The 20,853-nt window shown below is 41.2% G+C and overlaps 1 protein-coding gene across 1 annotated transcript in view; it reads left to right on the top strand.

Moving 5' to 3' along the window:
• Positions 1 to 20,853, top strand: part of QRFPR (pyroglutamylated RFamide peptide receptor) — a 506,738-nt gene that overhangs the window by 203,935 nt on the left and 281,950 nt on the right. The gene's annotated exons all lie outside the window — the stretch shown is intronic.

Genomic DNA, 20,853 nt, shown 5'->3' with positions numbered 1-20,853 from the left:
TTTGAATTTCAATTAATTTATAGGTTGATTTGGTTTGGTTATCGGATTTGTTAAAAAAGAAGATGTTGAGATACTTTGATAGTACTTGACTGTAATTGTGTGTAGAGCGAGGTGCTGCTTACACATTGACAGGGAGTCTACAGTTACATATTTTACTTTCTGGGTTGTATGTCTAATTTTGGTTGGTGTATCTTGCTTTCTTGCAGAGTAGGTACACTGGATAGAGTGGACTACCGTTTGACGGGAGTCTGCTTGGGGTGGATTAGAGTATTCTCTAGACCTATACTTCAGTTGGTTTCTCATATTCGATTTTGAATTTGTTCTTATTCCTGAAGTTGATGGATAGTAATTGAATTATTCAGTTGACTTTCTGACTTTTTCTTCTTTCTAGGGTAAACAGACAAGAGTTTATTTAGTAATTTAGTTTTAAAGATGCTTTTTAGTTGTTTTCCTGTTCATGGATAAATCGGGCTGTTATTGGTTGCTCCGATAGGGAGCCAAATAGGGACTGGTTAGACATCACAATAAAGTAGTCTTGTAATTGGTTGCTGACAATGATGCGCTGCGATAGGTTGAACTTTGACAGAGCCACGCTGCAATTGGTTGGTGTTCGCTAGGTTTTTTCTTGGGATTTTAATTTGATTTTTTTAGTTTGTTTTTGGTAGATGTAATGGAACGTTTGATGGAAATGTGGTAAATAAATAAATTACCTGTACTATTTTTCTATGCATTATAGGTAAAAGGATAGCTCAATAAATGAGAAGCAGAGTCCGTGGTATCTGAGTCATACGGGCTTTAATTAAGTGGCTCGAGCCAATGGACATCGGGTTCCATCACCTACTAAGGTTCAGGAAGGGACATTCAACATTTCATTAACATCATACAATATATATAGTAGAACCATACAGTTGCATTGAATACAGTAGGCGTAACAAGTGACAAACGAAAGATAAGAACATATGGGCGTGAAAAGAAGGCGTGCACAGGGCGTGCACGGAGGTGTGTGATGTAGACGTCACAGAAGTGTCATAAGTGGGTGGACACATGGAGTGGGCTACATGGGCAGCTGGAACCTTTAACCTACTGGTGCTCGCAAACGAGTCATGACGTGTAACTGGGGAGAGCTGGGGGGCGCTGACTCCTAGCACTAGTAGAGGAGACTGAAGTCTGGGATGTCAGAACGACCTGTACCTATAGCATATCTGATATCTTGTGTTTGGAGTACATGTTGCTTGATTCTAAAAGTCATCAGGGCAAAGGCTACTTGTCACTAAAAGCTAGTGCATGCATATATTTCTTCATGTATTGCGTGAGCTATGGATCTTCTATGGATACTAATTCAGTAAAACACTTGCATGGAGACAGGAAGACTAGACGGTAGATGGATATGTTTATGCTGTTCGTTAGCTAGGAATGTGAAGCCGGGGAGCTGAACAGATAACTGTAGGCATAATATATTCTTGGCAGGCAGGCCAGGCCGAGCCAGGCACCGCGTTGCTTGGCAGGAAATAAGGGAAGGGTCAGGGATGCGGGCGGGGCAGCATCTCTAGGAGCAGTTTCAGGAAACTTGAGGCCTGGATCTCGTGTCCGGGCCCTGTGGGGCCTTAGAAACGGGTGCATCTCGATGATTTAACGTGCACCATGTAAAGACGTTGGCAACATAGGCCTGAAAGCCTAATTCACGTTGCTTTCACGAAGGACTGGATAACTGACATAATAACGTTGGACGCAACTGTAAATGCGTCTTTATATTCGGCCATGAAGGGAAATATGCATATTACTCATGCACATATATTACATGCTGGGGAACACGTAGGGACACATAACAGGGCAAAATTCAATTTTCCTCATTCCCTCCTTGTTCCCTACGTTCCCTTCAGGAAACATCAATATTCATGAGACCATCTATCTGTTCATACAGCATCATTTGCTCGTCTTTTATCTTTTGGGAATGGGACTTTGGACGTGGAATACAAGAGGTAGCGCACAAGCCGCAAATCGCTGGGCCACATTGTAAACAGAGACAACAACTGAATATGATCATTACTACTACTCCTAGGAATGACAGTACTTTCCATCCCCAGGCAGATATTATACTCCAGAGCCAGCCGGACCAAGTCCAGGTGCCTGGATTCTGGTGTAGCTGATGAGCTATTTTATGAAGTCTAGTTATAGCTGAATACACAGACGGTGCGTTATTAGGAATGAAAACGCAACAACTAGATCCGATGACTCTACAAGCTCCGCCCCTATCGGCCAGGATGACGTCAAGAACAAGGCGGTTCTGAAGAACAACAAATCTCATAGCAGACTGCTCTTCTGTTAAGTTACCTAGGGCGGAAGTAGTCTCATTCACTACTGCTTCAAGGGTTCTGGTTAACCTGCGTATTAACTTACTATTCTGGACAGGACCTATGAAGAAAAAGAAACCTTTATTGAAATCCGTATACTGTTCTAATGCAGTTTCAGTCTGATCGACAATTGGGGACTCGATCTCCCTTCTATGCCTGACGTGTACTAGATGTGTATTTCGGTGATAATCGGATGGGGCTAGGAAAACCGGTGGCAGTAGGAAGGCAATATAACATGTTCCATCCCAATCTAGGGGCAAACGTATATAAGCGGTCTGACCACATATAAAATAAGAATGACGTGAGGCTTTGAAAGTAGATTTCCCACTGTCACTATACTCGACCACAGTAGTACAATCACTGTGTCCTAGATGTACTGAACCATTCTTTCTAACACATAATTCGCCTTTTACTGGTAGAACTGTTATAGAAGGCAAATCTGGATTAGTCTCGGACTGAACATTCAAAACCATGAGGTTGGAGGAAAAATTACCTAGATCATATACTTCATTTTCTAGATCTATCCCTGTCCTATGGGAAAGACCGTCCTTGTCTGGGAAACAGGATTCATTCATAACCGTATTCAGAAGGGACTTATCGTCTAAAGATGATGCCAATGTAAACCATGCTCCACACGAACCATTGTGTGAAAACGGATAGGGAAAGAGTGGCAGAACTCCCTTCACTGTCTGGTAAGGGGGGAGTCGACCACATACCCAGCAATTAGTGGCATTGCTGGTCTGGTGCGAATAGTGTAACATACGAATAAAAGTATTGTTGCGCATTGCAAGTCGATAGGATAACTCGTGAGGGGGTAATTCACTAAAGGTGTGCTCTACAGTATCATTAGAGGAAAGGTGTGAATGCGAACCAAGAGAAGGAAAAAATACATGTAGCATATAACTTATACATGTGATCGTAAGACTCAGAATAAACATAAACAATAACGTAACGACGCATCTGCTTCGTAAACTTTTACTGTATTTCATTTTCTTGAAGTTTCGTCTATCTCTCTCACTATGTGGGTCTATCTCATACATGTCAGGAACCTGTCTAACCGCTTCACCCGAGGGGGACTTAAACAATTAAACGCTGTCTGACTTACTAGACCTCAATTTCATTTTATACTCCTGCTGCGGAGTTTTCTCTAACAGGGGAAGTTTAGAGTCAGTATCGGGGCAGTGCTTGAAAAAAGTCTTTGGACGCAGTCCATGGAAACGCTTGATGTGACTGGAATGGAGCCAGCCTTTTCTTCCTTCTAGCTTTACGGCGGTCCTTGTGGTCATCAGAACAAGTTTTGGCTCCTTCCAGCGGGGCTCCAGAGGACTGGAACGATCGAAGTTTCGGACCAATACAAGATCACCAGGGACGACCTCGTGCGGTTTCACCTGGGTGTTGTCCGGAAAGGCAGCCGCGACCTGTGAACGACAAGAGAGTAGTGCAGACATCAAGGAAGCTAGGTAATCTGTCAGCATGTTACTGTCAACATCGGTGATTTTACGAGGCATAGGTGTACCCCACATGTTCGGGGGACGACCGAAAACTACTTCATAGGGTGACAAACCAGATCTGGAGTGAGCGACCATTCGCATATAAAAGAGGGCAACCGGCAGGGCTACCATCCAATCTACACCTTTTTCTGCACAGACCTTCGCTATTCGTGTTTTCAGAGTTTGATTATGTCGCTCGACGAGGCCAGCTGCCTCGGGGTGTCGTACGCAGTGGAATTTCCACTGGTACCCTAACAGAAGTGATACCTGTTTCATAAGTTCGGACGAGAATGGCTGTCCGTTATCTGAATATACGACCCGGGGCAAACCATAGCGAGGGAAGAACTCACGAACCAGCTGCTTGGCAGTGGTCGCGGCAGTATAATCTGGGACTGGATATGCTTCTGTCCATCTGGACAAAGAGCACACAACTACGAGGACATACTTGAATCCTCGACATCGATCCATCTGGATATAATCCATCTGGAGGACTTCAAAAGGGTGGTCAGGAGGATGAAATCCACCTTGTTCCACGGGAACACCTTTACCTGGATTGAACTGACAACAGATCATGCAGGTACGCACTTTCTGCTTCGCTGCTGCTCGTAAATGCTTATTAAACCAGAGGTTCTGGATGCTGTCTAACATGGCTTTTTCTCCTAAGTGTGCTGGACTATGTGCTGTATTAATAATGACTTGAACCATAGAGTCGGGGAGAAACCATGTGGCTTTTCCCTTCGTCAACCATCCCTGATCTGTTTGGACCCCTCCTTGTTCAGACCATTTCTTTATTTCGTCTGGAGTAGCATGTGTCTGTATGTCTAGTACATCTTGTGTAGGGTCCTTGACTGTCATACAAGTCGTCAGAACTGGAACGTCTGTCTTTGTCGTGTCAGCTGGAATGTCTGGAGTCTGAGCTGTAAGCTTGGCTGTTCGATCTGCCAGGTCGTTACCCTGGGAAATAGTGTCAGTGACTTTCGTATGTGCCTTGCACTTCATAATGGCAATAGCTGTAGGTAAATGTATTGCTTCTAACAGAGCTTGAATGAGGGGGCCATGCTGAATCTTGGCTCCATGAGAGGTCATAAAACCTCTTTCTTGCCAGAGGACTCCAAAGTCGTGAACGACTCCGAATGCATAACGTGAATCTGTATATATGTTTACTTTCAGGTTCTTGGCTCGTATGCAGGCTTGGGTCAGAGCGATGAGCTCTGCTGCTTGAGCAGACAAGGTGTCAATACGGTGTGTTTCTATAACTTCAGTTTCAGTAGTCACTGCATAAGCGGCCACTAACTCTCCTGTACTTGTTCTCATACATGAACCATCCACATAAAGTTTCAGGTCGGGGTCAGGTAATGCAATGTCCGTCAAGTCTTGTCTTGGCTTCGTCATGGTGTTAATAACTTCCACACAGTCATGTGTTGTAGGGTTTGAGGTGATCGAGGGTAACAGTGTAGCAGGATTTAATATGTTGCAGCGTCTGATTTCTATGTGTGGCTGAAACAGTGTCAATTCATATCCTGTTAATCGTGCTATAGTCAAGTGCTGAGTCTGTGTTCGGTTTAAAAGAACTTCCACGGAGTGTGGAACCTGTACTGTCAGGGAGTGTCCTAACACTATGGAATCACTTTGTCTGATAGCTAGAGCTGTGGCTGCAACTGATTTGAGGCACACAGGCAAAGCCTGGGCTACTGGATCTAATGTGCTAGAAAAATAAGCACAAGGCTTGTGTTGTCCTGCTTGATCTTGTGTTAGTACAGATAATGCTGTACCATCACGTTCAGTGACAAAAAGTGTAAAAGGTTTACTGTAGTTTGGTGTCGCTAAGACAGGTGCTTGACATAAAGCTTTCTTTAATTCATTGAAAACAAGTGTATGTTCCTGGGTCCAAGGGAGGACAGTCGATGTCGCTGCCTCCTGTGTTGTCAATTGTATCAGTGGCTTGGCTAGATATGCGTACTGAGGGATCCATTGTCTACAGTAAGAAGTGAGGCCGATAAAAGCTCGTACCTCCTTCTGTGTCTTGGGCTGTGGAAGATGTGCAATTAACTGGATACGGTCTGGTGTCAACTGTCTACCCCTCTTGGACAGCAAGTGTCCAAGGTATACCACTTGCTGGACACAGAATTGCAGTTTCGAAGGGGACACCTTGTGCCCCATTTCTGCCAGAAAATGCAAGACTGTCAGTGACGCACGTTCGCAGTCACGTTCTGTACGGGCTGTAATTAATAGATCATCAACATACTGGAGCAGGGCAGTGTCAGTTGGCATATGAATACTGTCTAGTTGCCGTTTAAGTGCTTGACTGTAAATACTAGGGCTTTCTGTGAACCCTTGAGGTGCACGTGTGAATTTATAGCTTCTTCCATTTAAACAGAATCCGAAAAGGAACTGGCTGTCTGGATGGATGGGGACACTAAAGAAGGCGTTCTTGAGATCGATAACAGTAAAGAACGCTGCTTCGGAATCAATGGCAGTCAATAGGGAAGAGATATCTGGAACCACTGGGTACTGAGGTATGATACATTTATTAAGTTCTCGAAGGTCAATCACTAGTCGATAAACTGGAGGTGCATTTAAGAATCGGAATGATAGGAGAATTACATACATTGGAGTCAGTTTCTACAACCACTCCTTGAGCAATGAGCTCGTCAATGATTTTTGATAAGGCTGCTACAGCCTCAGGTGGCAACTTATATTGCCGGATTCGTGGTAATACAATTACTTGTTTCAGGGTGACACGGTATGGTGTAATGTGCATACAACCTACATCAGTTGGACCTTGCGCCCATAAATGCTGTGGTACATTCAGTAATCTTGGATCAAAATCTCTTAACACATAATGTCCTTTAAAATCACGTAAAAACAATCTCACAAATTACTGCACCTAATTCTTTCAATGTTTTAATACCAAGTAAGTTTTCAGGACATGATTTCGTAAGTAACAAGTCTGTAGTCCGGGACAATGGACCAACTTCTAGGGAAACTGGTTTCGATATTTCGTTAACAATAGGCTTTCCTGAAAAACCCAGGGAAACATTTCTTGAGCCTGAGAGAGGAGCCCCTGGAACCTCGTCATGACTGATGGTAGTCCTACTTGCCCCTGTATCAATCAGAAATTTTCTGTCTTTCCCTAATACCTGACTGTGTACATAGGGACCCTCTTGATCTACAGGAACCTCGATGAGAGGCAAGCCAACCTCCCTCTCTAGGCTGTTTCATGAATACTGCTGATATTCTGGATAATCTGACTGTGCGTACTGGTACATCTGCTGTGTAATGTGTTGTGTGGCAGCTATAGGCTGCGGTACTGTTACTGTTGGTTGTGCATTCTGCGGTGGTTGCGTATTCTGCGGAACATGTTCCTGTCTAGGAGGACGCGGTCTCTCTTTCGTCTTACCTGTAGCTATGTTGTGTTTCAGAACTGCACATTCGTTTATATAGTGACCTTGCTGTTTACAGTAATTGCATGTCCCTTTAACGGGAGCTGCAGAATGACTGGTCTGATTCGTACCCCTCTTCTGACTATCTACCGGAACAGACTGTGCCACTAGTACTTTCATTTTCGTGTCTTTCATACGTCTCCTTTCGTGTTCTTGCTCTTCTCTGATTCGGTTCTGGTGGTACTGTAACATTTGTAACATTTGGGACGGGGTATTAGCTTGCCAGGTACTCTCGACTTTCAGTACTCGATTTTTAACTTGTGGTAAAGAATTTTCTACTAATTTGGTAACAAAAAGATGTGGATACGACTCACTACTTGTTTTCAAGCCGCTATTATTAATGAAACATTTCTCAAATCTGGAATAAAAATCACTAGTGTCTTCGTCTTGTTTCTGTTTACAGGCTGAGATGGCATCCCAGTCTTCCTTTTTCGTGGTTAGTAATCTTGGCAAGACTTGTATTAACAACTCGGGCAATGCTTTGGCTTTTTCCCCGAGACCGGTACCAGGAACTCGTGTATTATCTTCGTTCTCTAATTCTGCCCAGTCAATCTTTTTCTCTCCCACCTCCCATTCTTTTTCTTTAAGTTTTTCATATATGCCCGCAGGCAACAGGACCTTTAACATTTTAATGATATCGGGATATGTATATTCTCCCATACGGAGCATGTCTTTTAATTCACGGTGGAACCCTGCTGGATCTTTATCGTGACAGGGCACTAACTTTTTCATTTCTAGTAGTTCTATTTTCGTTAAAGGGGTGTAAACAAATACTCGTTCGAGCGCACCTCCCGTTCCCTTAACAGGATGCACTTCTCGCAAGGGATTCTGTCTGTCTATGTAAAATGTCTTCCTTACTGGGGGTGTAACAGGAACAAAATGTGGAGTCAGGAACGTTCTGTATTTGTGGCGTTGTTCTAAAATGACATTAATCAAATCGGTACCTAGGCCTTTCCATCTGTTTAGGAGTAACTCATCCAATACATTATATAAGGGACCTGGATCAGAATGCTGACTTTCGTACAGTGTAATGAGGTGCTGGATCATGTACATACCCACCAGTCGCTGTTCGTCTGGGGGAAGTTTCAGAAACATTTGGGCCACTACTTCGTCTGAAAAAGTACTAGAATCACTAGTCCATCGAACTGCTGATCGGGCTAGTTCCTGTTCATGCATGGTACTAAGCTCACGGTAACCTATACGTTGTCTCAGGACCATATCGGTAGCTTGGAATAAATGTTCAAGAGAACACTGTTCTGGTACGGGAGGAAGGAAAGTTTTCTTACATTCTAGGCGTGTGGATCTGTCAAAAGGTCTCGCCCTACCTACGTACGCTATTCTATCTGGGCTGTCTGTGTCTGCATCTTCGTCTGAAGTGTCATTCTCTTTCTCGGGTTGTCTCGTTGCTTTCTCCCTTTCGTGTATGCTTAGAATTTCTTTACGAATCTTTCTATACATGGTTTCTATACAACTTTTTTTACTGTGTTTTCCGTCTGCTATGTTGTCACTCCATCTTGTCAGGACTTTCATCTCGTCTTTATCTTTATCAGGATGATCTTGTTCTCTTATTAAACAATTTATCAAAAACTGCAAGATCATACTTTGAGTCTCGACTTTCCTGTGTGCCATAGCCTCGTGAATACTTTCTGGTTTCTCTCCTGTTCTGATGAAATGATATATTCTGTCTAAATGTTCCTTCATTTCTGGCATGGTAGTCAAAAAGTTTGTAACTCGTCGTAGACGTACGGAATATAATATCATCCTATCTTCGCCTGGCACTGGATCATATCTACAATCAGTAAGGTATTGTTTGAGGGCTGCGTATGTAGCCACTTTTGGCGTAAGCTGTAATGCTGCGTCTCTTAGCGTCATTCGTTTTGCTTGAGGCGGGGTGATAGGGATACCTCCCCCTGCTCCTTCTGAACTAGAATCATCAATTAATACTGGATGTGCCGTTGCTGGTAATGTGACTGGTAAAGTAGGCATACGTAATGTGGGTTGGTCCTGGGGTACTGGCGGATTAAACGGATTCCCGGGACCAACGGCTGGAGGAACAGTAATTACGTTATTAACAGGAATATGAGGTTGAGCAGGCGTGGTAGGATTCGGATTAGCATATTCTGGGACAGTGTCGTCTAAATAGGAAGAAAGGAAAATTTCAGCTGCGGTCGGTTTATGACGTAGCTTAGTCGGGACCAATGGTGGTGGTAAATTACAGGGTGCTTCCGGGGTCGCCTTAGGCAGGCCCTCGGCGAGAAGGGGATACATGCCTTTAATAAGGGCATTTCTTTGTCTGTCTGACTGTTCTGTTCTAACTCGTTCACCTTCTTCTAGTAGTTCCCTTTCTTGGGCTTTTTCTGATGATTCCCTACTTAGTTCTGCTTTCCTGAATTCTTTTTCTGTTCTTTTGTGCGATTCTTTACGCCACAACTCTATGGCATCTTTCTGGGACTGTCTGGCTTTCTTTTTCCATAATGCTTCCTCTACTCTCATGATGCACTCGGCATCCCAAGTTCCTGAAACAGGCCATCTATATTTCTCTTCTAGATGCTTGGTATAATCTACCCATAAGTCTAAGTACAGTATGGCATCTAAGCCATGTTTATGATACATGAAATGTCCGGGACTGTCCCTAGGTGGGACAGGAACTGATTCTTCGAGTAACCCTTTTCTGGTTTTTATCTGACGTAACTTTGAAAACAAAGGCATATTTGAACGTACTTGAACGTGAACACAATACACAGTAATGAATAGCAAAACAAATCATTCATACCACGACATCAAAACACATTTAAAACAGTTCGAACAGGTACTACCTAGTACATTGAAAACATAATACATCGAAAACATAATACTGGAAATCTCGAGAGACTATACTAGAAAACAGAATTACTGGATGCACTGCTAAAACAGTACAGAACATACCGGTCTCATAAAGAGACACGTCATACCGTATCCACCTAGGTGAACACGTCCCGGACATTTCATGTATCATAAACATGGCTTAGATGCCATACTGTACTTAGACTTATGGGTAGATTATACCAAGCATCTAGAAGAGAAATATAGATGGCCTGTTTCAGGAACTTGGGATGCCGAGTGCATCATGAGAGTAGAGGAAGCATTATGGAAAAAGAAAGCCAGACAGTCCCAGAAAGATGCCATAGAGTTGTGGCGTAAAGAATCGCACAAAAGAACAGAAAAAGAATTCAGGAAAGCAGAACTAAGTAGGGAATCATCAGAAAAAGCCCAAGAAAGGGAACTACTAGAAGAAGGTGAACGAGTTAGAACAGAACAGTCAGACAGACAAAGAAATGCCCTTATTAAAGGCATGTATCCCCTTCTCGCCGAGGGCCTGCCTAAGGCGACCCCGGATTCTTCGAGTAACCCTTTTCTGGTTTTTATCTGACGTAACTTTGAAAACAAAGGCATATTTGAACGTACTTGAACGTGAACACAATACACAGTAATGAATAGCAAAACAAATCATTCATACCACGACATCAAAACACATTTAAAACAGTTCGAACAGGTACTACCTAGTACATTGAAAACATAATACATCGAAAACATAATACTGGAAATCTCGAGAGACTATACTAGAAAACAGAATTACTGGATGCACTGCTAAAACAGTACAGAACATACCGGTCTCATAAAGAGACACGTCATACCGTATCCACCTAGGTGAACACGTCGGACCGGATCTGTGTACCCAAACCCGTCTGGACCGGGCACAAATTAATGAACTCGTCTAGATGCGTTCCCAGCAATGGTACTCACCGGGAAGCAAAACTGAAGGCCTCGGACTGGACTGGACTGGACTGCTACGACGTCTGGTTACTGCTACGCACTACGCATGCGCTTCGGGCTTCGGAAACAGGTGGGCCTCAGGATACCTCGGACCTTGCTATCTCGGCTTGGGCTCTGGTCGGGACTCGCCGCATTCCTCACCGCCTCGTCTGGATGCCGGACCGCAGTCTCCGTCTCCTCCGTGGGCCTGAGGGAGATTTAAGCAGGAAAACCTGCAGGTGCGCAGAAGGGGTCCGTCACGGCTGTAGAAGGGTCAGGGGGCCTGCGTTACATCACCGGCGCATGGGGAAGGGGCTCGTCCCTATTCGGGCGCCATTATGTGGTAAATAAATAAATTACCGGTACTATTTTTCTATGCATTAAAGGTAAAAGGATAGCTCAATAAATGAGAAGCAGAGTCCGTGGTATCTGAGTCATACGGGCTTTAATTAAGTGGCTCGAGCCAATGGACATCGGGTTCCATCACCTACTAAGGTTCAGGAAGGGACATTCAACATTTCATTAACATCATACAATATATATAGTAGAACCATACAGTTGCATTGAATACAGTAGGCATAACAAGTGACAAACGAAAGATAAGAACATATGGGCGTGAAAAGAAGGCGTGCACAGGGCGTGCACGGAGGTGTGTGATGTAGACGTCACAGAAGTGTCATAAGTGGGTGGACACATGGAGGGGGCTACATGGGCAGCTGGAACCTTTAACCTACTGGTGCACGCAAACGAGTCATGACGTGTAACTGGGGAGAGCTGGGGGGCGCTGACTCCTAGCACTAGTAGAGGAGACTGAAGTCTGGGATGTCAGAACGACCTGTACCTATAGCATATCTGATATCTTGTGTTTGGAGTACATGTTGCTTGATTCTAAAAGTCATCAGGGCAAAGGCTACTTGTCACTAAAAGCTAGTGCATGCATATATTTCTTCATTGCGTGAGCTATGGATCTTCTATGGATACTAATTCAGTAAAACACTTGCATGGAGACAGGAAGACTAGACGGTAGATGGATATGTTTATGCTGTTCGTTAGCTAGCAATGTGAAGCCGGGGAGCTGAACAGATAACTGTAGGCATAATATATTCTTGGCAGGCAGGCCAGGCCGAGCCGGGCACCGCGTTGCTTGGCAGGAAATAAGGGAAGGGTCAGGGATGCGGGCGGGGCTGCATCTCTAGGAGCAGTTTCAGGAAACTTGAGGCCTGGATCTCGTGTCCGGGCCCTGTGGGGCCTTAGAAACGGGTGCATCTCGATGATTTAACGTGCACCATGTAAAGACGTTGGCAACATAGGCCTGAAAGCCTAATTCACGTTGCTTTCACGAAGGACTGGATAACTGACATAATAACGTTGGACGCAACTGTAAATGCGTCTTTATATTCGGCCATGAAGGGAAATATGCATATTACTCATGCACATATATTACATGCTGGGGAACACGTAGGGACACATAACAGGGCAAAATTCAATTTTCCTCAGAAAAGTCTAATGTTACTGTTGTTTCTAGGGAAGGTCAGAAATGACCTGTGGAAGGACCTCCAGCCTATGAAATGGTGAAAGAGATTGGGTACTACATGTGTACCTGGATTTTAGATTGGAATATACTGCACAGTATGAAGTTTTGCAATTTCTAATACAATCTAAATTTAATATTAGGAAACTAGATTTCTTGAGACAAACCATGATGACATGAAGCAGATGCCTTTGACCTACACAGTTTTAGGTGCTTAATAAATGGGATCATATGGCCACAGAAAAAAGAGAGAAATTGAAGCAGCTAAGCAAGTGAAGAGCTCATTTTGACATTGGCATGACAGTAAAATGGATCAAAAGGAGAATAGTTGGAGAAAAGAAAATTAAGCAAGCAGATGAATCTGATGATGATACATTAATACGTGAGCTTTTGAGTTCCAGACCTCCTCCATATATAGATGGAATGACAGATGCTACTCCTGCAGCAGTAGATACAGGTGATGGGGAGATAGTGTGGGGGTACTTATTCCTACTGGCATACTCCTACCGACGTGGTAAATGCACCAACAGAGTTGGTGGTGACAGCAGTACCTAGTATGAGTACAGACACAGGTAGTTGCACCTACGGGAACTGTGATAATTGAGGCTCCTCCTATAGAAATTACATGGGCTCTTTAAAAATTGAATTTGGTGAGAGGCTTCAGGGCAATAGACATTTGAATAGCCTGTTGTCTTACAATGCTGATTAAAGGATATATTTGACTAAAGAAGGAGCCAGATGTGCAAATGAGGCACATGATCAATCAAGGGAGCTAGCAGATGAATTAGAGGTTGACATCAGCAAAATGAAAAATGTAGAGCAAAATTATTAAATGGATTGAACACATGATGAAATTGAGGAAACTCACTTATTTACTTTCGGAGCTCATATTAAAGATTGATTTGTGAAAACCTAAGATTAGAGTTATTTGAAAAAATATCGAGAAAGATGGAAAAAATGGCCTGCAAATAAAGAGGATGAAAGGGGCTGAAGGCAGGGTGAGAAGTGTTGCAAGTGATTCAGAGGTTGCAGCTGGGGCAGTTTTGAAATTTCCTTTGAGAGAGGTTCATGGAGGGAATCTTGTACATGTACCATGTACTTGAGCAGATTTGTATACATTTACGCCCAATTTTCCAAAGTTGCAAGAGGATCAAGCAAAGTGGTAGGATGATGTACAATAATTTGATATATATTTTTCAGATGTGGACAGATTTCAACTCATTATTTGAGATTGTGGTGCCTGGAGATTTGTGGTTAGAACGTAAGATTGTGGTTGGATGTCTGACACAGGACCAGCTAGAATTGGCCCTGGTAATGCACTCGATGCAGCGATAGCAGACAAATATAGGGCTCTGATTGAGTATTTGAAAAAATCTAATTACTCAAAAAGATATAAATTGGGATAAGAGTTTGAGAATCGCGCAGGAGACAAAAGAGTCTGTGAATTCCATTACTTTTATGAGAAGCCAATGCAAATCTATAGGAAACACAGTGGAGTAGAAAATCCTGAAAACAATAGGGTTAGTGTTTTTTATCTGCGTTTCTGAATGGCTTGAGGGCAGAAATTTGTAACCACATTCAACAGAGTGAGATCTTGATGCTTGCAAATAATAGTAGTGACAATTTTGAAAACAAAACCTGAGGAAACTCAAAGAGAAGCTGAAGATTGCTCAGACAAAGCAGTTTGAGAAATAGTCCCAGAATCAACTGGGTTCAAATATGAATGGTGTTCATCAAACTGGAATAAATGGAATGAATCAAGTACAGATGCAAAATAATGGTAAAGGTGATGGACTAAATGTGAATCTGGAAATGGAAAATGAGATAGCTTTTCCCTTCTGTGGGTAGGTCAGGCACTGTAAGGGGCCATATAATCAGAATCACAATAGGATTCAAGGGGATGTGGAACACGTTTCGCAGATACAAAGAAATAAAATAATGGTTTCAAACATGCAGAATACGAAGCATAATGTGCAGAGCCAGAAATCATTTTGGACGCCAATGCCAACAAGTCCTATAACACAGTGGAAAATTAGGAATAGAATGCCCCAAAGTAGATTGTGCCATCAGAATCCATTGATTCTGAATGATGAATTGGCATGGAGTAGATCACAATAACGGTATGTTAGAAGGGCGGAACATTGCATGATTGGAGTAGTCCTAGATGTAGACTAAAGTGGTTCATATATTGGCATAGAAGCCAATTGCCTTTCCGTCTCATTTTTGATTGATACTGCCTACCTATTCTACTGTTTATTCTGTGGAAGTCCCATACTACCCCTCTTGGGAAGGGAAGTAAGTTATAGGGATTAGCTAAAAGCAAATTGTCAATAAATTTACAACAGATGTTCCAGTTAAAATTGGCCAGATGGAAAATAAGCACCAGTTCATATTGTGTGACTGAAGTCCTGTGAACTTACTAGGAAAGGATTTATTGTGTAAGATTAATTTTGTAATATATTGAACTCCAAATGGTGCTCTAATAGAGATCCAAGATGAAGACTCTATGTTTAAAATGAGCTCCTCAGAGTTGAGAGTTGAATTATTTTCAGTTTTAAGCAAAGACCTACCTCTGGTTTAAGACATAATTTCAAAGATGAGGTATGAGATTTTTCAGGTAAGGAAATTGAATTAATTAAAAGAGAAACACCAATTAAAATCAAGGTGAAATCTGATTTGGTACTCCTTAGAATGCAACAATACAGACTTACGAAAGAGCCAGAGGAATGAATGAAGCCAATGACTGAAACATTTTTGAACAGGGAATCATCTGGGAGGGAGGTGCTTGGTAGTCCTTGTAACTCTCCTGTGATTAGAATTAAAAAAACAAATGTTAAGTGGACAATTGTACAAGAGCTTCACAAGATTTTTTTAATTTTTGTCCCATGTTGTCAGTGGAACTTAATCAAGCACTGATATTGTTTCAATTACCAGCAAAGACAAAATAGTACACAGTCCTTAACTTATGCCACGTGTTCTTCTCAATTTCTCTCTATGAAGCCCGAATTCATTTGAGAAACGTTCTTGTGTGGTGTAAGTTCCCAAAAGGGTATACTGAAAGTCGTTCAATCTTCTTGCAACCCTGAAGTAAGACCTAGAACATTTAAAATGACCATGTAATTTAGTCGTGGTGCAATATATTGAGGACTTACTGGTCACGTGTACATTGAGAAGGGGTCCCAGTACAAGTTCAATTTGAAAGAAGAAAGGCAATAGCCTACAGTGCAAACAGCGGTAGAATGATAATTATAGCAAATAACAACACAAAACAAATCAGTGTGTTACGCAGGTACACTGTTGTTCAATCACAATGGACCTTGCATACAACACAATACATTGCATGTTTGAAAAAAAACAAATTGGTGCCCCAATGGGTGAGGGGAAAGAGGGGGGGAGGTTAGTGCAACTTCATGCAGGAATAGAAAAATAATTAAGATCAAAGTGTCGAGTCGAAAACGGCCTTATTGGTCACAATTCAAATATACATGGTTTGCTTACATACGGAGCCCCAGAAGGACCAAAACAAATGTTAGACACTATTTAGATTGCCATGCTTCGGACTGCCTGCGTCAATGTATTATAACTGAGGCACGGGCTGGCATAATTGTAGGTTGTCGACATTTCGACCCCACAGCGTTGAAGGATCACTGGAGAACTTACAGGGGGTCTTCTTCAGGACAGGGAGTGATGGGTGTTTTGGTCCTTCTGGGGCTCCGTATGGAAGCAAACCATGTATATTTGAATTGTGACTAATAAGGCTGTTTTTGACTCAACACTTTGATCTTAATTATTTTTCTATTCCTTCATGTTGTTGCACCAACCTCCCCCCTCTTTCCCCTCACCCATTGGGGCACCAATTTGTGTTTTTTCAAACATGCAATGTATTGTGTTGTAAGCAAGGTCCATTGTGATTAAACAACAGTGTACCTGCGCAACTCACCGATTTGTTTTGTGTTGTTATTCGCTATAATTATCATTCTACGCTGTTTGCACTGTAGGAAATAGTGGGAACATCATGGACTTGAGGGTTTGAATGGGGCCAGGTTGGTAATTGGTATTGTTGGGGGGATAGTGCGACGTACTGGAAGTGAAATGCAGTTGAACAGAGTAAATGTTGTGATTGTAAGATGTAACATTGTAATAAAATGTTTCTATAAAACAAAAATCAGTTCTTGGTGGTCCCAGTCACTATCTTAGTCTGAAACACAATCACAATATTTCTAAAATGATATCACAACTGTAATACAATTCCAAGAGGCAATCACAAAATTATCTAGTGGATGCATATGATATTGGTTAGACCTCAAAATACTCTTACATTCATCTGTTAAGGCCCGTATAAAAGCTGAGATGCAGTGGTCTATTTGTGTGAATTAGACATCAGGTTTGAGTCATATACAAGATAAAACACGCATTTGGGAGGAGTTTTATATAGCGCGAACTTGACCCGAAGGTATCAGGTATCAGAGCGCTTTACATGAGCACCAGTTGCATCACATAAAGACATATTCATTCAAATGTATCTATGAGGAGTAGCCACACCTTTAATTGATCCTGGTCAAGAGGGGAAAATAGAGCCAGATAACAATTGTATGCATTAGCATGGAGTAAACTTCTTTAGGTCCATTTTTCTTTATAGAGGATAAAGCCTGTCTCGATAAGATAAGAAATGAGCTGGAAGCTACTTTTAAATTGAGTAAAAAAGTCAACAGGCCAATGTATCAGAAGAAAGTGTTTGAAGACAACACAAAGATTGTTAAATGTCTTCCATAGCAGAGTAGGATCATTGCTACACCAGTAGCATCACCAAGATTTGAAAACCAGAGATTCAATAAGTTATATAATAAGGGAAATCCTTTGAAGAGGGTCCTAAAAATCTCTACCAAGTGCTAAATAAGGAAACATGCAGACTATATAATTTATAAATAGAACTTTATTATTTGATTACAATGTGTAGAGAAAATCAGACTACATTAACGGCTGACATTCAGAATCAACAGGTAATAAATGGTATTCATGATGAACTCAGAGTCAAATCCTTGATAGAGAATGGTTTATTCATGGAAAAGTATCTTTGGCAATATTTCTAAATTACATCCTTAGAATACGAAACTATTACAGAAGCTCCTCTTGGTAGTTGTGTTTTCCTTTGCAGAAAAACCATTCAATTTGGTGAACTGGGAGTTTTTAAAGGTGACCTTAGAAAAGTGCACTTGTGTCTCCTAGTTAGCTAAATCCATTTGCTGAGTTTCATCACACTCAAATGGCCAGCTGATGGGCAATGGGACCTGGTCGAGTAACTCAAATGTTCAAAAGAACCAGGCAGGAGTGCACAATGTCTCCTCTCTTATTTGTTTTATTCATGCCATTGGTTATCTTGAATATGGAGCCTACTGACATACCTGACCAATTGGTTTGCTGTCTCTGTTCTGGATAAGGTTTATGTAGAAGACATTGCATTATGTGTCCATCCCTTTCTAACTTGAAAGCACTGGTAAAAATAATGTTCTTTCAATTCATGCAAATAGAAAATTCAATATCACAGGAAGTTAGGAGATTTGAGGGGACTTCTATCAGCTACTTAGAAATCTCAGTATCTACAGACCTCTTGTTGCTTTCCTTACTGAATAAGAAATATTTGCTAATAAGATAAATTCAATGCATTTATGGGGGAGAGACTAATATTCGGTTTTGGGATTATCATTTAATCAAGAAGATAATATTTCAAGTAAAAAATATGTTAGTACTTGAAGAAACAATTTTATTTTACGTGTCTTTATTCTTTCATTATTATGTTTATTTGAGCATAGAAATCCCCAATAATCAGGAGAAATAAGCTAATTCTAACCCTGAGTGAGGGAGATGAAGTCTTCAAACTCTTGAGGAATACTGGTTTGCAGCTGCCTCCTCATAAGTGTAGAGGCTTATTGCAACTTCTGTAATAACTGGTTCTATTAATTAGTATTGAAAATGTAATGAGCAAAGCATAAGAATTGATGGGTTGTGGTTTACATTTCAGCGTCTGATTTTGTTTATTAAAATTAACTAATATTAAAAGTACATTTTCTTTGCCTCTGCATTGTTCAGGTTGGATCTAGCTGTGACTCTGCAGATAAGCTGTGGATGAGGTTCTGGTGGTCCCTCGATTTATAGTAGTTTAGTGATGGAAGGATACTCAGTCTCCTAGCATTCATGAGTGGGTAAGAAAGAAGAACCACATTTTGTCCATGGCGGAATTATTTTATCATCAAAAGACTATAGGACTCAGAAAATTGCAGATATGTCTCTGCAGGAGAGGCTCCGTAGAAAATATGTCTGTATAGAAGATTAAACACTTTTAACTTCTGGGGGCAAGAAATCATTAAATGATGCATGTTGTGGGAAACTAGAAAAAGGAAGTGGTATGTTTCTTCTCTCTTGTGGTTAAGCCAACTAACCTGCTGATGTGTGCTACTTAGGATGATATTTTTTCTCTCTGAAGAATCGTTATCCACAAATACTTGAGATAATTTGTTTTTAAGAACCCTTTTTGTTGTTGTTGTTAGGATTTGGTTCCGTAATAACGGTATTGTTTTCGTGACTCAACATGAAAAATTTGAAAACTGGTAAGTTTAAAAATGAGATCTACAAATTTCACCAGTGGAAGTGTGAGACTGTACACATGAATGGTTTACACTTTAGAAATGAGTGCTAATAAAATCCAGTAGCTACTATTTATTTATCTGGTCCAGCCTCTCACCTGTGTTCACACGCCATATACTAAATAACTTAAGTATACAAATACAGCCATTTCCGTGGACAAAATTTCTTGTGTGTGAGATGTTGTACTCTTGAGAATATCACCATTGAGGTTAACATTCTTTTGGTGCAAGAATTCTGGTGGACAGTGATGTGGCAATTCTAGAGTACGACTATCTGTAAAATGTAGTGAATTCACCGAAAATCAAACATTTATTGCTATTGATAAATTTTTACAGGCAGTGTTCCATCCTAAATCATATACAGATTTTCTCATGTCAGAGGCAGGAGCTTATGCTTTGGTAATAGCACATCTCAAAATATATGTAGAGGAAGAGGAACATATTTCTCCACTGGAAAAGTGTTCCCTTTGGAGAAGCAAAGACAATTTATAAATTGTGAATGCACTGCAACTTCACACTTACACATGCAGAAATGTTTACGTGTACAATCATTATGCTTAGAAGGATGCTAATGTGAGCACTACTGGGATGTTCAAAAGTCACAATTTTCCTTGAGTCCTAATTCAATTCTTAGAGAATTCTTGACAAATCCTAAAAGCAATTCTTTGTAACTTTCCAAAGGACACTTTTCTTTTTCAAAGGTGATCAAATTAGAGAAAGCATTCCTAACACAGTCATTCCTAACAATAATCACTTTTCATACTGGTCATTTCAGCCTAAACTGCTCATTTGGTAGGCACTTTGTAATGTGTTGCTTATTCTATCAAATACATGCCTTTATTCCTACATTAACTAGGATGATGTAATGTCAAATATTAAAATCAATTAAATCAAACACTGTTCTCCTCACTCTGTAATTCAGTCCGAGCTCCAAGGTTCCTGACCCGCATGATGAACTGAAATGGGTTCTGTTTGCAAGTGCAGTAAGTACCTTTGCAGTTGTGGTCTTCAGCCAGAATATTATGGTTAACGTAAGTGTTGATTTACCTTGCAGTAAGACACAATGTTTCTTCTCTTCAAGTGTTGCATTGGTCGCTGTCATGTTAGTGTTGGTATTTAATCTTGATTAGGAATGTGAGATAATCTTATTAAAACTGGACTATTTCATACGAAAAAGAACGTGTTTAATCTGTATTCTTTAAAGATGTGTTTGGTGCTACCTTCAAATGGTTGTGTAAATAATTCTACTTTCTCTGATTTTTTAAAAATATGTTCTCTTTCTGCACTTCCTTTGTTGCTTTTGCAAGGGGAGACTACAGCCACTAATCTGAATGTGTCGCTTCTTCTACACACATTGCTACAAAACAAGGCACAGAGACTGTGCCAGGATTCGATGAGACAACCAGACCGACCAGGATCATCTTTAGTCTTTGAAAAGGGCTTCAAAACACTAGACCATTCGAGAACGAGAAAGCGAAATGTAATAATATCCAAATTGTTTTCCATATTAAAACACAAATGACTGAAAGAAAATGAAAGTTTAAACATCGAAAGAAATATAGAAAAATGAGGCAGCAAATAAGAGGACTGACTAACTTCTCAATT

This window comes from Lissotriton helveticus, chromosome 2_1 (genome assembly GCF_964261635.1).
Source record: "Lissotriton helveticus chromosome 2_1, aLisHel1.1, whole genome shotgun sequence".
Classification (NCBI taxonomy): Eukaryota; Metazoa; Chordata; class Amphibia; order Caudata; family Salamandridae; genus Lissotriton; species Lissotriton helveticus.
This window is presented reverse-complemented; position numbering and strand designations above follow the sequence as displayed.